The sequence below is a fragment of the Misgurnus anguillicaudatus genome, chromosome 13 (genome assembly GCF_027580225.2).
Source record: "Misgurnus anguillicaudatus chromosome 13, ASM2758022v2, whole genome shotgun sequence".
In the NCBI taxonomy this organism is placed as follows: Eukaryota; Metazoa; Chordata; class Actinopteri; order Cypriniformes; family Cobitidae; genus Misgurnus; species Misgurnus anguillicaudatus.
This window is the reverse complement of record NC_073349.2, coordinates 2,614,102-2,630,498: the sequence shown is the minus strand read 5'-3', so window position 1 is coordinate 2,630,498 and position 16,397 is coordinate 2,614,102. Positions and strand designations below refer to the sequence as shown.

The 16,397-nt window shown below is 36.5% G+C and overlaps 1 long non-coding RNA gene across 2 annotated transcripts; it reads right to left on the bottom strand.

Moving 5' to 3' along the window:
* Positions 1 to 2,514: 2,514 nt before the first annotated feature.
* On the bottom strand, positions 2,515 to 10,125 carry LOC141369244 (uncharacterized). 2 transcript variants are annotated; one of them, XR_012372818.1, is made up of 8 exons: positions 9,916 to 10,125; positions 8,751 to 8,869; positions 8,481 to 8,658; positions 8,284 to 8,389; positions 6,401 to 6,688; positions 5,320 to 5,376; positions 4,549 to 4,592; positions 2,515 to 2,865 (listed from the first exon to the last, which is right to left on the bottom strand). It is a non-coding gene; the product is annotated as an uncharacterized lncRNA (long non-coding RNA). The 2 variants fall into 2 exon arrangements; XR_012372817.1 differs by lacking the exon at positions 2,515 to 2,865 and having other exon boundaries at positions 4,546 to 4,592.
* Between the last annotated feature and the right edge of the window lie 6,272 nt (positions 10,126 to 16,397).

Here is a 16,397-nt window from a genome sequence, read left to right as displayed (position 1 = left end):
GTGTTAATTAGTTAGTATATACAGTTGTGTTGTATTATTTATGGCATAGTTGTTATAATTAATACAAGTTTTTCATTACACTGCTGCATAACTGTGCTCTATAGTAGGGTATTAATACTAGACAGTTCAAAGATGATTAACTTTTAAGTTATGTATACTATAAATACATATATTTACATATAGTATGTGTGAATGCTTTTGGTCTTTGATTAAATGCTTGTCAGCACGGGAAAATGCTTTGTAAATAAAGTTATTTTTATTATTTGCTGTGTTTTCTGTATTAAAACCTAAAAGTTAGACATACTAAACTTAACCCAAAGAATACAATAGGATAATTAGACCCTAAAATTTCTCTGGAGTGTTGTTTCTATTAGTAAATCAGTGATGGTGACCAGTCCGACTTGAGGGTGTAGCAAACACCCCGTAGCCCAGCCAAACGGATAAGCAATGGATGGATAGAAATAAATAGCCAGCCCCTAACATTTAGTGCTTAAATTTCAATCTGAAACACAATTATAAATAATGACATTTTAAATGATTTCTTAGCAATATCAGTATCTTTTCCCCCCAATACGTTTACCTTACTTAGGCCTATGTGTCTGTGGTCAGGCTGTTAGCTTAGCAACTAGCATGAACTCGTTTGAATTCTTACAATATGTTTTATTGTTTGGCAATAGCATGTCTGTTAGAAAGTCACTTTATACTATAGTTCTTTTGAAAAGATGTAAACAATATAGGCTACTGGTCCAGAGGCACTTCCTGTTTCAGTTTGTGACTGTTATTTCACACATAGGCTATATCATTATCTTTAAGATGTTTGTTTAACTTTTTGACTCAGTTCTATATGTTCTGTTGGTTGTAATTTATCCCAACATTTATCTAGTGTTAAAAAACTGAAACAGGAAGTGCTTCTGGACCACTGTTTACATCTTTTGAAATGGTCTATTTACAACCCTAGTTTGCAAACCTAAGAACTACATATTTAACAGTCTATATTACACTGCAACAGGGAAATTATTTGTAGTGTTTTTCATGTCTGGAATATTAAACCCTAATGGAAAAAACAGCATAGACCAGCATAATTCCCATGCTGGTTTGGTGCTTGTTTAGCTGGTCACCAGCATACCAGCACCAAAACACAACATATAGCATGCTGTTCTTGCTGGTATGACCTGCATGGGATTGGTGGTGGTATGCGATGACCACCAGCACCAACCCAGCATGGGAATTATGCTGGTCATCAGCAAACCAGCACCAAAACACATAATTTCCCTGCTGGAAAAAAACAGCATACCAGCATGAGTATGCATTTAGGGTTATGCAGAAGTGAAGCACAATAGTGTTGTCAGAATTAATAATTATACATGACAGCAAAGTGAAATTTAATTTGTATCACATTTTGTGATGCTATCTAGTGATCACACCAGTACTCCTCATGATGGAAGAGTTCAAGGGCTTTGTAAAACAGTTCGTCTCATCATTGTAGTCCCTTTCCTTTTCTGAATGATGAGACTCACATATATGCATCATTTTTATAGTTCAGAGGTCAATATATCAAAGCAAAGCAACTGTATATTTGGTTTAGTCCTATGACAACATTTTTAATTTCACTCTGCCCACTCAGCCCTTGTATCACACATTTCAAAGACATGAAATGGTCCAGTGCATTTGTCAGACATAGTATTCAATTCCTTAATGAATTTTTTTCTTATTTGAATCAAACACTACTGTGGGCCTCATAACAGTGTCATTATAGATGGCCCTCAAAGCAGCAACAGTTGAGGGGGGCTGATCACATCCCAATTAGCTTCAAGTAATGTACTGCAGAACTCCAGGGTCCATCCTCTTAATTTTATGTCTGTCTGTTTGGGCTGTGCACATATGGGTAAGTGGTTATTTTCAGAATCATCATCTAATTTAAAGAGCTATTATATGACACACTGATGTTTTAAAACTTTTCTATTGCTCAGAAGTTCACAATGCATTTGGCAACATTTAAATGATGGTGTGATTACTCGACACCTTATGTATTGTTGGTTTATATACTGAGACTATTTCTGGTGCACTTATGTATTGTTGTTCTTGTGTTGCTCTTAATGCTACCTCATTTGTAAGTCGCTTTGGACAAAAGCATCTGCAAAATTATTAAATGTATAAACAATTACTTATTTCCCACCATCAATCTTCAAGTAAAAAAAGCTTTGTATAGAGTTGTCTATCAACATTAAAAATTAAGGTGCTCTAAACCACATCATTTCCATTGCTTGATAGATAAAATGTGTAGGTAAAATATGTGATCAATTAGAATGGATGATTGATTTGTTTTTAACAACACAAGACAGGCAGAACAAAATATCTTTTTTCTAGAAACTAAACAGTTTTCCTATAAATAATACAAGGATCAGCAGCTATGGATGTTTTTTATTCTCTGAGCAAATACATTTTATGTTGTCTTGAATGTTCACCAAGTAGACTTTTTAATAAATAGTGTGTGTGTGAAAATAAAGAAACCAATGAATTCCTCAATGTTTATTGAAAAAAGTAAAGTAAATAGACTCACTGCACTTAACATCATTACATCACAGTAGGATATAACATCAATTAAAACAGTTAAATTGACAATAATTTGGTTGCAAAACAGTTTTAACAGTATTCAGTATTAATATCCAAAAAAGAGCAAAAACGCAAGTGAAAGGAGGAGCAATAAAAGGGTCCAGGAAACAATGGTTTGTTTAAAACATAAAAGAAAAACAAGTTACACAGAGAAAATAATAGTGCTTCCTATTGTATCAGGTCCCCAAGAAGATGCCGAAGCACTAACAAGTGTCCCCATCCGCCACCCACTCAAATGGCCACTTCTTTTATCTGTAACACAAAAAGAAAAAATGCAATTACATGTTTGGTTGGGCAAATAAACTGTAGACACATTAAAGGAGAACACCACAGTTTTTCAATATTTACTATGTTCTTACCTCAACTTAGATGAATACATGCATATCTTTTTTCAACGCGTGCACTTAGTCTTTGTACAACGCTTCTTGAATGTGTTAGCATTTAGCCTTGCCCCATTCATTCCTTAGGATCCAAACAGGGTTCAATTTAGGAGCCACCAAACACTTCCATGGTTTCCACACTTTCCATGTTTTGTTTTGTGCCACCATACTTACTCGTGTAACTACTCATGTAAGAGTCTTTAAATATGGAAAACATGGAAGTGTTGTGGCGGCTTCTAAATTCATCCCTGTTTGGATCCTAAGGAATGAATGGCGCTAGGCTAAATGCTAAAGCATTCAAGAAGCACTGTACAAAGATTAAGTGCATGCATTGAAAAAAGATATGTATTCATTTGTCTAAGTTACATAGTAAATATTGAAAATGGTGGTGTTTTCCTTTAAGACACACATTAAAACTTCAGCTTTTTTCCTAAAGCTGTGTTTTGGTGGGGTTTTATTAAATCACAGTAGGATATGCAAGTCAACAATGCAAAAGAAAGCCTTCATTGTTCTTTTACATCAATTTTGTGTTAAAGCATTACTTGACTTATTGCATTTTGTTCTGGTAACTCCAAAGAGAGGAATGTGAAGTTCACATTTAACTTTAAGACAACATATGTGATAAATGAATCACAATGTTAACATTGTTTATGTCTCAATTTGGTGTTTTTAACAATTAAAGACAAGCCATGTGCAAATTCATTATTCAACAACTTTGTCTTTAATTATATGGAGAAAATATTCCGCAGTCTAATTCCCCGTAGTTTAAAATCACCTGCGTTTCCAACGTCACAAACATAATATAACCAATCACATCAACACAGTTGAACGCGTGCATCAGTAGTATGTATGCATGTATGAATGAATGTGTGTATGTATGTATGTATGTATGTGTATATATAGTCTAAGCTCAGCAGTTATGCGTCTAGACAGTGGTCACCAATCCTGGTCCTTCAGGTGTGTTTGATTAGGGTTGGAGCTAAAATCTGCAGAGACACCGTCCCTTCAGGACCAGGATTGGTGACCAATGGTCTTAGACCATATACATGTAAGTAGATGCTACATACAGATGTTTTAGCTGTGCAACTGAGTAGATTAGCATATTCATAGATCTGCGCATACAATGTGACAAGCAAAACTTTTTTTATATTATTATATTATATTATTATTTTTTATTATGATGTTCAAAGATGCATTTAACCTGATACAATTCTTGACTAGAATGAGACTTTAAAGAAAAGCACATGAGCAAGGTAAATCTATATAAATACCTAGAGACAAGGAAAGCTCATTTTGCAATGATGCCAAAATCTTACATTTTGTCTCGACCTAATCTTCTACAAGGAGTTTAATGGGTTGACAAATCCTCAGAACTATGACTTCACGTAGGCCATTTAGTTTGGGCATACTACCTTAATTTCATTATTTGCCTAAATTGTTTTGCATGTTAATTGTGGACAGTAGGTGTTAGTGGCAATTAGATATACTGACAACAGATTAAAATTAACAGTGAACATGCCACTTCTCATTGGCATGACTGAGACGTTGTACATACCAAAGTTTGCACGGCTCCCACTCCACCTGCTTCCATTTCTGGCCCTAAAAAACAGTGGGACTTTTTTAGTTTCAAATATTTACTGTGTTTACCAATAAGTTTAAGACCATTACATCAATAACAAAACAAAAAAAAACTATATCATCCCTTTTCAACTGGAACATTATATAACCCGCGTATTGTTTGAGTTGTATTACATTTAACCTTAATAACTCTGGATTTGGCAACCCTCTTCACAGAGTAAAAATCCTGTCTCCCTGTCACATTGTGTGGGCATTCAGAATTTCTGAATAATACATTTTAGAAAATGGAATGGGAGTAATAGTCTGCATTTTTTTTATATATACACTCCTTAAATCAAATCCGTACTTTCCCATAGAGTGCAAGAACCACCATGTTCAACAGTTTCCACACTGCAGATAAGTACCGTTCATTAATTCACAACAGACTGTAATACACTACATACTAGTGCTGCACAATTAATCGCATGTGATTGTAATGCGCATCTCGTCAGTAAATCTCGTCCTTGTTTAGTAGTAAATGGCCATCAGCTGCTTTCAGATGGAGCGCATTTACTACACAGAGCCGTAGTTCACTGACAAGAGGGGAAATATTGCATTAATAATCGCGCGCGATTCATCCTACTACATAAATATCCCCTCCTGAATTTAAAGGCCATTGCTGATTCATCTAGTTAGATTGTGATCTTTTTCCCCATCAACCAATTCAAATTTAGCTTAAAAGTCATTTAACTGTCCGTTGTCAACACACCTTTCCTTTGATCTGGCCGCACTGTAGTCAGAGCTGGAAAGCCTTCTTTCACACCATCTGTTAACAACAGAGAAACATTTAAAATGTAGAAATTATTATGAAAATTAGTCCAGTTTATAATAAAAACTTATTTTCATAAAGGCTACACACGGTGAGCACCGGACGCAAAAGGTCTTGTACATCACAGTAAAGTAATCACAACAAAAAATAGCCTATTATTCCACAGCTTTATAATCTCAAATAGACAGTTTATACTTGCATGGACACTTGCACGTGACTGGGCAACTGGCCAATGAAACATGATCATTAGCAGTTCCAAGTGGGCTCTAAATCTAACGCAACTAAGCCACACAGTCAACAGAAAGTATGCAGTTTTTCTTTATGATATTATGCAATGAAATATTGTGATAAAGGTACAGAGTCAATATATATTGCACCCCTAATTGGAGCCCACCAAAACGATGTCTTAGATATAGGCAAACACAGGCATGATTTAAGTTATGACAACAGCATTTCATGGAATTTGCCAAACACACACAAAACTGTTATTTGATTGATGGTACCTCTCGTCAAAATTCATGAAATGCTGTTTTCATTACTTAAAGTGGTGGCCAAAATGATTAGAACACCTGACAGATTATTAAACCCACATGGGCTATGAGATAACATTACCGATAAAGTTCTGAGGAAATATATTGACACTATGCCAGAGAGATGTGCTGCTGTAATTGCTGCAAAAGGTGAACATACCAAATAATAAAGTTAAAAGTGGATAAAAACAGTACGACTCACCTCATCTGATATTTGTTGTGCTCAAAGCAACCATTGTTATGAAAAGTAATCATGTTTTGGAAACAAACAAAAAATCAATATTTCAGATCTGTCAGGTGTTCGAATAATTTTGACCACCACTGTATATAAATATAAATTTCTGCAACTCCTATTCCAAATGCTTTGAATGCAGGGATCCCAGGACTCTTAATTTGATTACAGTTTCACATGACACAAAGTAAGAGTATGGTTTTTTATAAAGCTTAGAATTTATTTTCAATGCACTTCATAAAGCTCCTTTTTTGCTTACCTTTTCCAAGAGAAACTGGGGAGGCTCTTGGGGGTCCATCTGGGTAATGGGTTTCTTTTCCCAGATTGCTGCAGTGGGGTTGCATGGTGTCCTGAGGGTCCTAAAAGGGATACTGGCTGTCAAATTGGGGACTTTGGTGGTGCAATAAGGGCTGCTGGTGGTCCAGTTGGAGCTGCTCTGGTATGAGGCAGGGCCACTGGTACCTGGAGATCAGGTTGGTCCATTTGGATTCAACTCGGGCTGATGAGGTTTTATTGACTTGTTCTGCAACACCTTGTGAGGTCCCGCCTACATTTTCGAAATACAGAATTATTTAGAAAACACTGATCAACCGTTTTAACAATTTTATAGACCAAACACCTAAACAATTATTTTAAGAGAAAAACGACAATTAAAATAATCATAATAAATTGCAGCCACAGTAGTAACAAGAGATGTAGACCTTACAAATGTAAAAAGTGCTTATTGTTCTACCAAACAGTAATAATTTAAAATAGAAATGTGATGGATGTTTGATAGTCTGGATGTTGACCAATTGTGCCACTTGTTCTACTGGTATACTGAAATTGTATAACTACAATATTTACTATTTACAGTGTCTACCAATTCAATGTGATAGTTAATGTTATAAACAAATGATATATGCAATTGTAAAGTTACTCTGATAGGACCAGTGTTATCACCTTTAGGGGTGGTTTCCTGGTCAGAGTTGATACTAGTCCCAAAGTAAAATGCATGTTTGAGCGTTTTAATTAGAAAAACAACTTGTACTGACATATCTTAACATACATCAGTGCCAATGTTTGGTCTCTAGATGCAGACACTGGTTGCTTGATTAGTAGTAAATCACCATCACCTGCTTTCAGATGGAGCAACATTTACCACACAAAGCGAAGTACACTGACAAGCTACGCAATATTGCATTTATCATCGTTGACAAATTGCCTGTGACAATGAACTGGATATTGCCTAGCTTTTCAGAGAAACACAGCTTTGAGTAGTAAATGCTGCTCCATCTGAAAACAGGTGATGGTGATTTACTGCTAATCAAAGAACTGACTTCACTGATGAGAAGTGCAGGACAATTTCATGCAATTTATCCTGCAGCCCTATTTGCAAGCATTTGTAGAATAAAATGTCAACCCGTTAATCCACATTAGAGTTCAAGCTTAGTTTAATATCGTCTGTCGTCCTGTGTCTGGACTGGATCATCTGGTGTGTGCATTTAATTTTATTTTAGATTAAACTGACAACCAAGCAGATGGAGTTATTAATGTTATTTTATTGATACTTAAACATGATCAGCTACATAAAGCTAGCTAGCTTTTAACCTCTCCCAACACTTGAGAGCAGTTGTAGCTGCCCACTGTTCTGTGTGTGTGTGTGTTTACTACTCACTAAGATGGGTTAAAAGAATAGTTCACACTGTCATCATTTACTCACTCATTATTTTAAACCTATATGAGTATCTTTAGTCCTTTGAATGCTAAAGATGATAATTTGATGAGCAAGGATGGCAAGGATGCAGTTGACAGTACTCAGTGACTTTCATAGTATTTGTTTTAAATACTATGGAAGTCAATGAGCAACATCATCATACATTATCAAAATATCTTTTGTATTCAATAGACAAAGGGAATTCATGCTGGTTTAGAACAATGTCAGAATGAGAAAATAATGACAATGTTATTTATTTGGGTGAACTATCCCTTTAAATTGCATGGGTCACTTTCGAGCATGCATTCAACACGTGGTGTGTGACACATTTGTCAAAAGTCAGTTGTAAACTAAAAGCATCAATCACAAGCTGAGTACTACATTAGTTGATAGAAGGCACCACATTTTTACCTGTAATTTTTAATACATAAAAAAAATAATCTTACCTTGAATAGGTTCTTTAATCTTTCCAAGCATGTAATGGATGTCTCAGTCAAGTGACAACGGGGTGTCAGAACCTCAGACCCCCAAGCATTTGGTTTTCTTCCAGGCCTTGACCAATACAAAACATAACAAACACGCAAAATAACATATATATGTTGTATGTATGTATGTATATAAAACAATAATCTCAATTTCATACCGGCATATCTTCATCATGCACCCAGCTCTCCCGCTTCTGATCAAATTTCTTCAGTTCTTTTTTACCCGAAGCTTATGTGGCTGCTCTACCTTGTATGTGTTGCAGGTTTTGCAAGCTACATTTAGTTGTGTATGGCAGACCACACACTTTCTAGTTGTTGACCCCTGGCCTGGCATTTCTAATAAAGATAAGAGTAAACGGGAGAGAGTGAAAGAGACTTTGAGAAGTACAAAGCAGGGCAAGATTATAAAATTAAAAAGCAATACTTACTTGAGGAGAGTGAGTGAGTTGATTATTGAAGTGGCTCTTAAAAGAGCCGTTGGTTTTCTAAGAAAAAGTATAAAGTGTGGGTGATGTTAACAGGGAAGGGTGGTGGGTACTGACCGGACCTGAGAAAAGAAAACAAAAACATGATTAATTCTCTTACAGCAAAGTCTCCTAGGTTTGTCATATTATATATGCAGAACTGTAAACAAAAAGGTAACAGTTATGCTACCTATAAATAAAGCATAAACTGCATAAATGAACAGTTCTGAATTCTGAATTCAGAGAAATAAATGAAATAATTATCTTGGTACTTGAAGCTTGGTTAGATATGGTTACTGTAGTCAAACTTTTACACACTTTCTTCTGACAGATTTATTAACAACAATTACAGAACATAACACAATCAATTTTAATCCCTTCTAACGATCAATTGACATAGATGTAACTGCACAAACTAGCCTTATTATATAAATAATATTAAATAATTAAATAAATCTATTCTGCTCACCAAGGCTGCATTTATTTGATATAAAAACACTTATAATGTGAAATATTATTGTAATCTGAATGTAATAATGTGAAATATTATTGTAATCTGAATGTAAGTGCTGCTGACGGTGTCAGCAGCGATCGCTCTCTGTGATCGATTGGTTCCGCCTTGTATGTTTAGATGAGCAGATTTACAATGAACACAATTATTCACTTAAAACGGTTATTTTTTTCATTTAGAGCTTATTTCATGAACTGTATTCCGCGCGAAATTAATAAAACTACTGGTTTAAAAACGCCAGAACAACTGTTTAGCAACATAATATAATGCAGTCACTGCAGCTTTCTGTGATTAATACATTAGCTGATTATCAAACAGTCATCCAATAATGTTTCTGACCTTAGTAACGTAAAAACCACTATAGATAACTCCATAGTCCACACACGCAAATTAAATGTTATGCTGCACCAACTTTAGGATTTCTTAAATGACCGCACCTGAACAAACAATTATGTCCTAAATATGAGCGAATTGGATTCTGACCAAACGCGTGCACTGACTTGTCTGTTGCCTTAGCGGTGATATTATATTGCTAACGTTGCAACAAAGACTTAACATAAACACAGGATTTACTCAATTTTAGTAACATTAATCACCAAATTTCCAAGAAAGCCTTACCCATGGAGCTCCAGAGAACGCATATCACTGCGTCGCTTCTCTTGTTGAAGTTGTTGGCAATAAGAAATTATCGCCCCCTATTGGTTATCATCCTCATAAATGCGTGTCATTTTCACGCCTTGAGGAGGCAAAGCGTGACATTGACACGCATCCTCTAGTGGACCAGCGTGTCTATTACACGCTTTAGCGTGATACTGGGTTGCAAGATTTAGAGTGTGACAAAACTTCTTAATATTCTATATGATTTACATGCTGAAGCTTTGAATCCATGTTTGCAATTTTGAACAGCTTTTGCAGCCTCCCTTCCAACTCTGTCTTTTTTTTAAAAAAACATTGTTTTTTATTTTTTGTCGACAAAGTGTGCCAACAACAGCAAATTTGGTGTTATTTATATTAGATCTCATCGGGTACTCGTTAGACAATCACTGTAATTCTAAAAATGTTTGCTAAGTTGTTAGCACTTTAAGAAGACAGAGAGCAAATCATCCACAGAAATACAAAAACATAGGAAAGACGAGAGAGGTCATCCATATTTTTATTTTTGCTGCTTGTTTTCTCATGATCTCGAGATAACAAAAGTTGTTTTCTCGCTATCCAGACATAATAATCCAAATGCCATAATGTAATTTCCTGTCCATAATATTTCATTTATTTTGAAGTGGACTGCTGAGGCAAATGGAGTCTTCGCCGTCATAGATATGTATAAAGGCTAGATGGCTCAAGGCGGAGTCCCTAACGGCATCACCTGGCGGCCATCCTAGGACAGGGCGCTCGCCCACTCGCAGCGCCGAGCTCAACAGTGCAGGCACTTTTAAATGACCACAACCCGCTCAACCCTCCACCGATCTTCAAACGGTCTGGGTCTCTACAAACGTTATTAACGTGGCTATGATTCTGGATGCTTTAACATGTTTCATGAATTTATTTTTTATTTTTAGTATAGGTATGCAGTGTCATAGGTACATCTTTGATGTTTATAACAAACCAAACCGTTTGAAAATCGGCAAAAAATTAAGCAAGCCATGGTCATCCAAAAGTACCTGCATCATTAAAACTCAATGCTACGAGTGAGCGAGCGCCCTGTCCTAAGATGGCCGCCGAAATGCGGACGTTGCACTCAGTTGGCCAGCAGCGCGGACGAGCCATCTAGCCTTTATACATATCTATGTTCGCCGTTACCACGCGTAGCTAATTGTCGATAGACTTAATAAATAAATAAAGTTTGATGTTCGTGAATTTGGGGACCATCTCTAAAGTGCACTGTACACATTTCTATCTTCAATAGTATTTAACAGTTTATTTGAATAAATATAAAACATCTAAAAAAGTGTGCATTATAGTTGACAACCACGAACACTTTACCGTTGGTTTTGTTACTGTTTGTTGACTTTAAGTTATTACATTTTAATGCTGTTTAAAGTAGAAACGTATATGGAGTGCTTTAAAGACGGTCCCTAAATTCACCACGCTATCAAATGGTCAATTATTGGCAAATCTGTTTCATCTCAAGCGAATCCCTGAAGTAAAATCTTATTTGCTCATCCATGCTAATTTGCTAAATATGCTTTTGCTGTCTAAAAATTATGTTCTATTGAGTACACGTAAGCTTTAATCACATCACAAGAATACAACTTTTGTTATGTCGAGATCACGAGAAAACAGCAGCTTGTTTTCTCGTGATCTCGACATAACAAAAGTTGTATTCTTGTGATGTGATTAAAGCTAAAAGATAACGAGAAAATTAAGTAGTGAACACGAGAACACAAGCAAGCAAAAATAAATATAACACGACCTCTCTCGGCTTCAAACTACTAATTGAGCAGCTCAACAACTGAGGTAATGTAATGAATCTACCTGTTAATACAACAAACTGTCGTCTTCGTCCACTTCGGAGTGGACACAGAATGTGAGAAATGCTGCGGAGCGGGCGGGAAATCACGAAGTGGATAACCAGAAACCAGAGGTGTCAAGTAACGAAGTACAAATACTTCGTTACCTTACTTAAGTAGATATTTTGGGTATCTATACTTTACTTGAGTAATTATTTTTCAGACGACTTTTTACTTCTACTCCTTACATTTTCACGCAATTATCTGTACTTTCTACTCCTTACATTTTAAAAATCGCCTCGTTACTTCTATTAATTTCAACTTGTTTTCTTTTTTTACATTCCGGCTTGTCATCGTTAAAAAACCTATCTTGATAAATTGCCTCATCGAGATGAATCCGATTGTGGTTGGATGAGAAGTATAAACATACACCATTCCGACTTCCTATTGGTTTGTACGCAATCCCCGCCCCCCAGCTGACTGCAGATGATCAAAAGTTTGTTCGATAGCGCTGCAAAGAGAAAAATAAAAGAACAGCGAGAGCGATTAGAAAGCATGCAGAGTGTCTCCCCTCGCGATGCTTTGATATCATCCGCCATCCGTTTGTACAGTAACAGAACGCGGCATTCTGTCTTCAAATGGAAAAGTACGAAATAAAACTCGCGCATCACTTTCAGGTCAGTTCACATTCACAAGCCTGTGTAAATGTATAGCTGGCTGCTGACACCAACTCATCTGTGTGATTTAAATAGTGTAACAATACCAATTTATATCATGTAACTTCAGTTGTTCAACTTAAATGACATTGTGCTGCGTTGCGTTTTGAAGCATGGCAAAGATATCTAGGCTAAAGAAAGACATTGTTGTTTTGTATATGCTAATAACTGCCGTAAATTTTATTTGCATTAACAAAACCTACTTAGCTGAATGCTTGAGTGTTAAATCAATTAAACACATAACCATACATACCATCTTTTGCTTTTGTTAATAGACATCAGCTGTTTCCTTAAACTTGACTTTTAATTTACTTACAATAAAGACATTTAGTAATTCTCCAAAATTGCTTGGATTTATACTGACTAAAGTAAAGTATACAAAAGTCCATTAGCTACACAAGTACAGATGCAGAAATATAGGCTATAATATATAATTGCATATTTGTAGTTTGTGTTGCTGTCAAAATACAATTATAAATGATAACAATAGCATATTTGTATTCTCACACATACTATAGTTGTGTGTGATTTTGTTGTTTTTTAACTTAAGAGGGCACCACTGTAAAAGTTTGGCCACCAGCACTGCTCTGAAGACTGACTTTTTGCACCATTACAATATTTATAGGCAACTAGTCATTATATCTTCCTCTCTATGGAACACATATTATTGCTCAGTAGTACACATATATGGATCTTTAATGCAGTTGTTATCAAACATTTTTTGCGGCCTCCCTTGTGTACAGTGGATTGACATAAATATTCTAAAACTTAAAATTTGAATTAAACAAAACATTTTAAATTATACAATTTATTGCTTTGGTTTAGTAGCCTTATTTTTCTGAGGTTTAATTACACAGAATTTATAATAAAGTAATGTATTTCATAAAATATTATAAAACTGGGGCCCCTGGCACCATCTGGCAACATCCAGTTTGAGAACCACTGCTTTAAAGGAGAATTTCACCCGTAGAAACATTAATCTTTATTGAGAGTGCATCATATTTGGTTCGAATTTGGTGCCTATTTGACCGAGAAAAGGGGTGTTTGTAGTCTCACTCCCTCAACACCTGTGGTGCGGCCTAGGCTGTTTTCTCTAATGACATTTTTTTTCCTTTCATTACTTTTACTTTTATACTTTAAGTAGTTTTGAAACCAGTACTTTTTCACTTTTACTTGAGTAAAAAGCTTGAGTTGATACTTCAACTTCTACAAAAGTCTTTTAAAACCCTAGTATCTATACTTCTACTTGAGTAATGAATATGAATACTTTTGACACCACTGCCAGAAACAGTGGATCTTTAGACGAGCGGTAACAGAACACTTTGACTGGGGTTGGCGAGAGGGGCACCTCAGCCGATTAGGGCAGAAGGGCAGTTGCTCTAGCCACCGGGCCACCCCCCTGTGCACGGCCCTGTCATTTATCATGTTCGGGAGCTTCTACTTAATTCTGTAAAATAATGAAATATCAAGAAAAACGTTCCCAGACCACAATAAATTATTAGAAATAACAAATACATTTTGAACAAAAACCTTTGCGGCATCCGTGGAAAGACGAGCCCTATTGTTTTTTGGTACGAATTCGCTTTCACTTTCGGTCTTTGCTCTTGCAATACTTTGACGTCATACAAATGTGTGGCATGCAATATCCACTTCTCGCCGCATGGTTGTAGTATGTTTTTACTAAATACGACAATAAATAGGGAATGTGGAGTTGACGTCACGCAGTGTTGCATTATGGGTAATCCGCCATATTTGCAGGATTGCGTCCTATCTCGCTGTATTTGAGTTCATGTGTTGGAGGTTGTTTTTGTATTTTCTGTCGAGATTTTAATAAACTTCGATATGTTTGGTCAATACTGCTCGATCAAGCAGTCACGCGATCGTTCAGGGAGGAAACTGAACAACGGAATAGGTTTTTCAGCTTTTATTCGTGGAAAAAACAAGGGAAGCCGGTGCAGGAGCTGACGAAAAGACGCCGGATCGCGTGGTTTGCCTGCTGCAGTCAGGAGAAAAACGTTTACTTTTCAAAAAAATCCCTGCATACGCACAACCGGCGCAACGTCATAGAATGTCTCTGAACAGGTTCACACCCACCTTTGGGGGAAATCAGACCCTCCATTGGCTTCCATTCTAAATAGCGGAACAAAGCAACCTTCGTACACAGCCGGCAGGCGTAAATAACTTATGAAATCACTCAGATTAAACATGTTGAGTAATTATCTGTCCACCCTGCCTGCCATAGAGTGCGAAAGATACATTAACATATTTAATTTGGTCAATATAAAAACATGTCTCTTTCATTCTCCCAGCATCAAATCTGTGCAACAACGCTCCCTATTGGCCAGAGGTGTCTTACCCGGACATTTACTTGTACCTCATCGAGTCAGCAGGGAAGCAAGTGAATGATTTTACTTCGTATTTGAAAGTTACTTAGTATTTATTTATTATGTCTTTATATTTAGAGAAATGAGTGCACTTTTCCGTCCAGCCACACAACTAACTGGCTTAGCGATATTTCCAGCAATCACTGGATGGCGTTGTTACACAAATTTGACGCTGTGAGAATGAAAGGGACATGTTTTTATATTGACCAAGTTAAATGTGTTAATGTATCTTTCGGGCTCTATGGCAGGCAGGGTGGACAGATAAATACTCGACATGTTTAATCTGAGTGATTTCATGGGTTGTTTGCGCCTGCCGGCTGTGTGGGAACGTTGCTTTGTTCCGCTGTTTTGAGTGGAGGCCAGTGGAGGGTCGGCTTTTTATCCCCCAAAAAGGGGCGGTGACTAAATTTACAGTCAAGTTCCCGGATGTGCCGGTAGTCCGTATCAGCGAGAGTGTGTTCAGTCATTCAGTAATTTGTGATTAAGCAGAACCACTTAAATTGTCTTGTTTTATGCTAACACTGTCAAACTAACTTGTAAATGTAAGTTATTGATTGATTGATTCATTCATTCATTCATTTCTGATCACCCTAACCACATGAGTTTTAAAAATAAATATTTAGACAATTTTGACGATTGTAACACATTTTTTATTAAATGCAACTGCTCAAACCCACTGCTTGTGACTCTATGGCTGTTTCTCAATATGCGTTCTTCAGCGATCTTGCGTCCTCGTGTCCTCGCTCTACGTCATCATTAACGGTCGAAGTTCATTCCAATTCTCAAGAACGCAAGGACAGAGGACGCATGAAAATACCCGGATGTGTTCTTGATATCGAGGATGCATCGAGTGCAGACTTGCTGAAATCGCTTTACGCCCCAGAAGTCATTGCGGCAAAACTTCCGAGTTCGTTCTTCCAAGGTCGCCTGGCAAGACCGATCTCCACGAGGACGTAAGTCCGTTCTTTGCGTTCTTGGAATTGAGAAACAGCCTATAAATAACATAACGTTAGCTAATTATTTAGCATTTTAATTGTAAAAACTTGGCCAAAACAGAAGTGCCATCTTATGAACATGTGTTGATTCATCGCACAGAATACAACGGAGAAATTATTTTATAGAATCATTATATGTAGGTATTAACACATTGTCAGTAAATAACGTTAGCTGGTTTGCCAAGCGTCATAAGACTCCAAAAGAAGAAGTGTGATCTTACTATAAGCTTGAAGGGATTTATAGCTCTTATACTCCTGCAAAGTGTAAATAAAGTCCTGCAAAAACAAGGTAATTGACCAGATATGTAAGCGGAGGTAGTGCGTCTTGGGCTGCTAAATCATATGGATGTTGTTTATTTGTCCAAATAAAGTTTTTTGGCAGTAGCATTTAGTTTCTCCCGATAGGGTCCCTTCTCTTTTTCTTTCAACTTCTCGATTTCTTCCGTTCTTCTTCAATTTTACATAGTTTTACAAGCTTAACACACCCACAATTAAATGGCATAGCTAGTGATGGGCGGATCGATCCTAAAGTATCGATATTTCCGATCCTGCATTGGT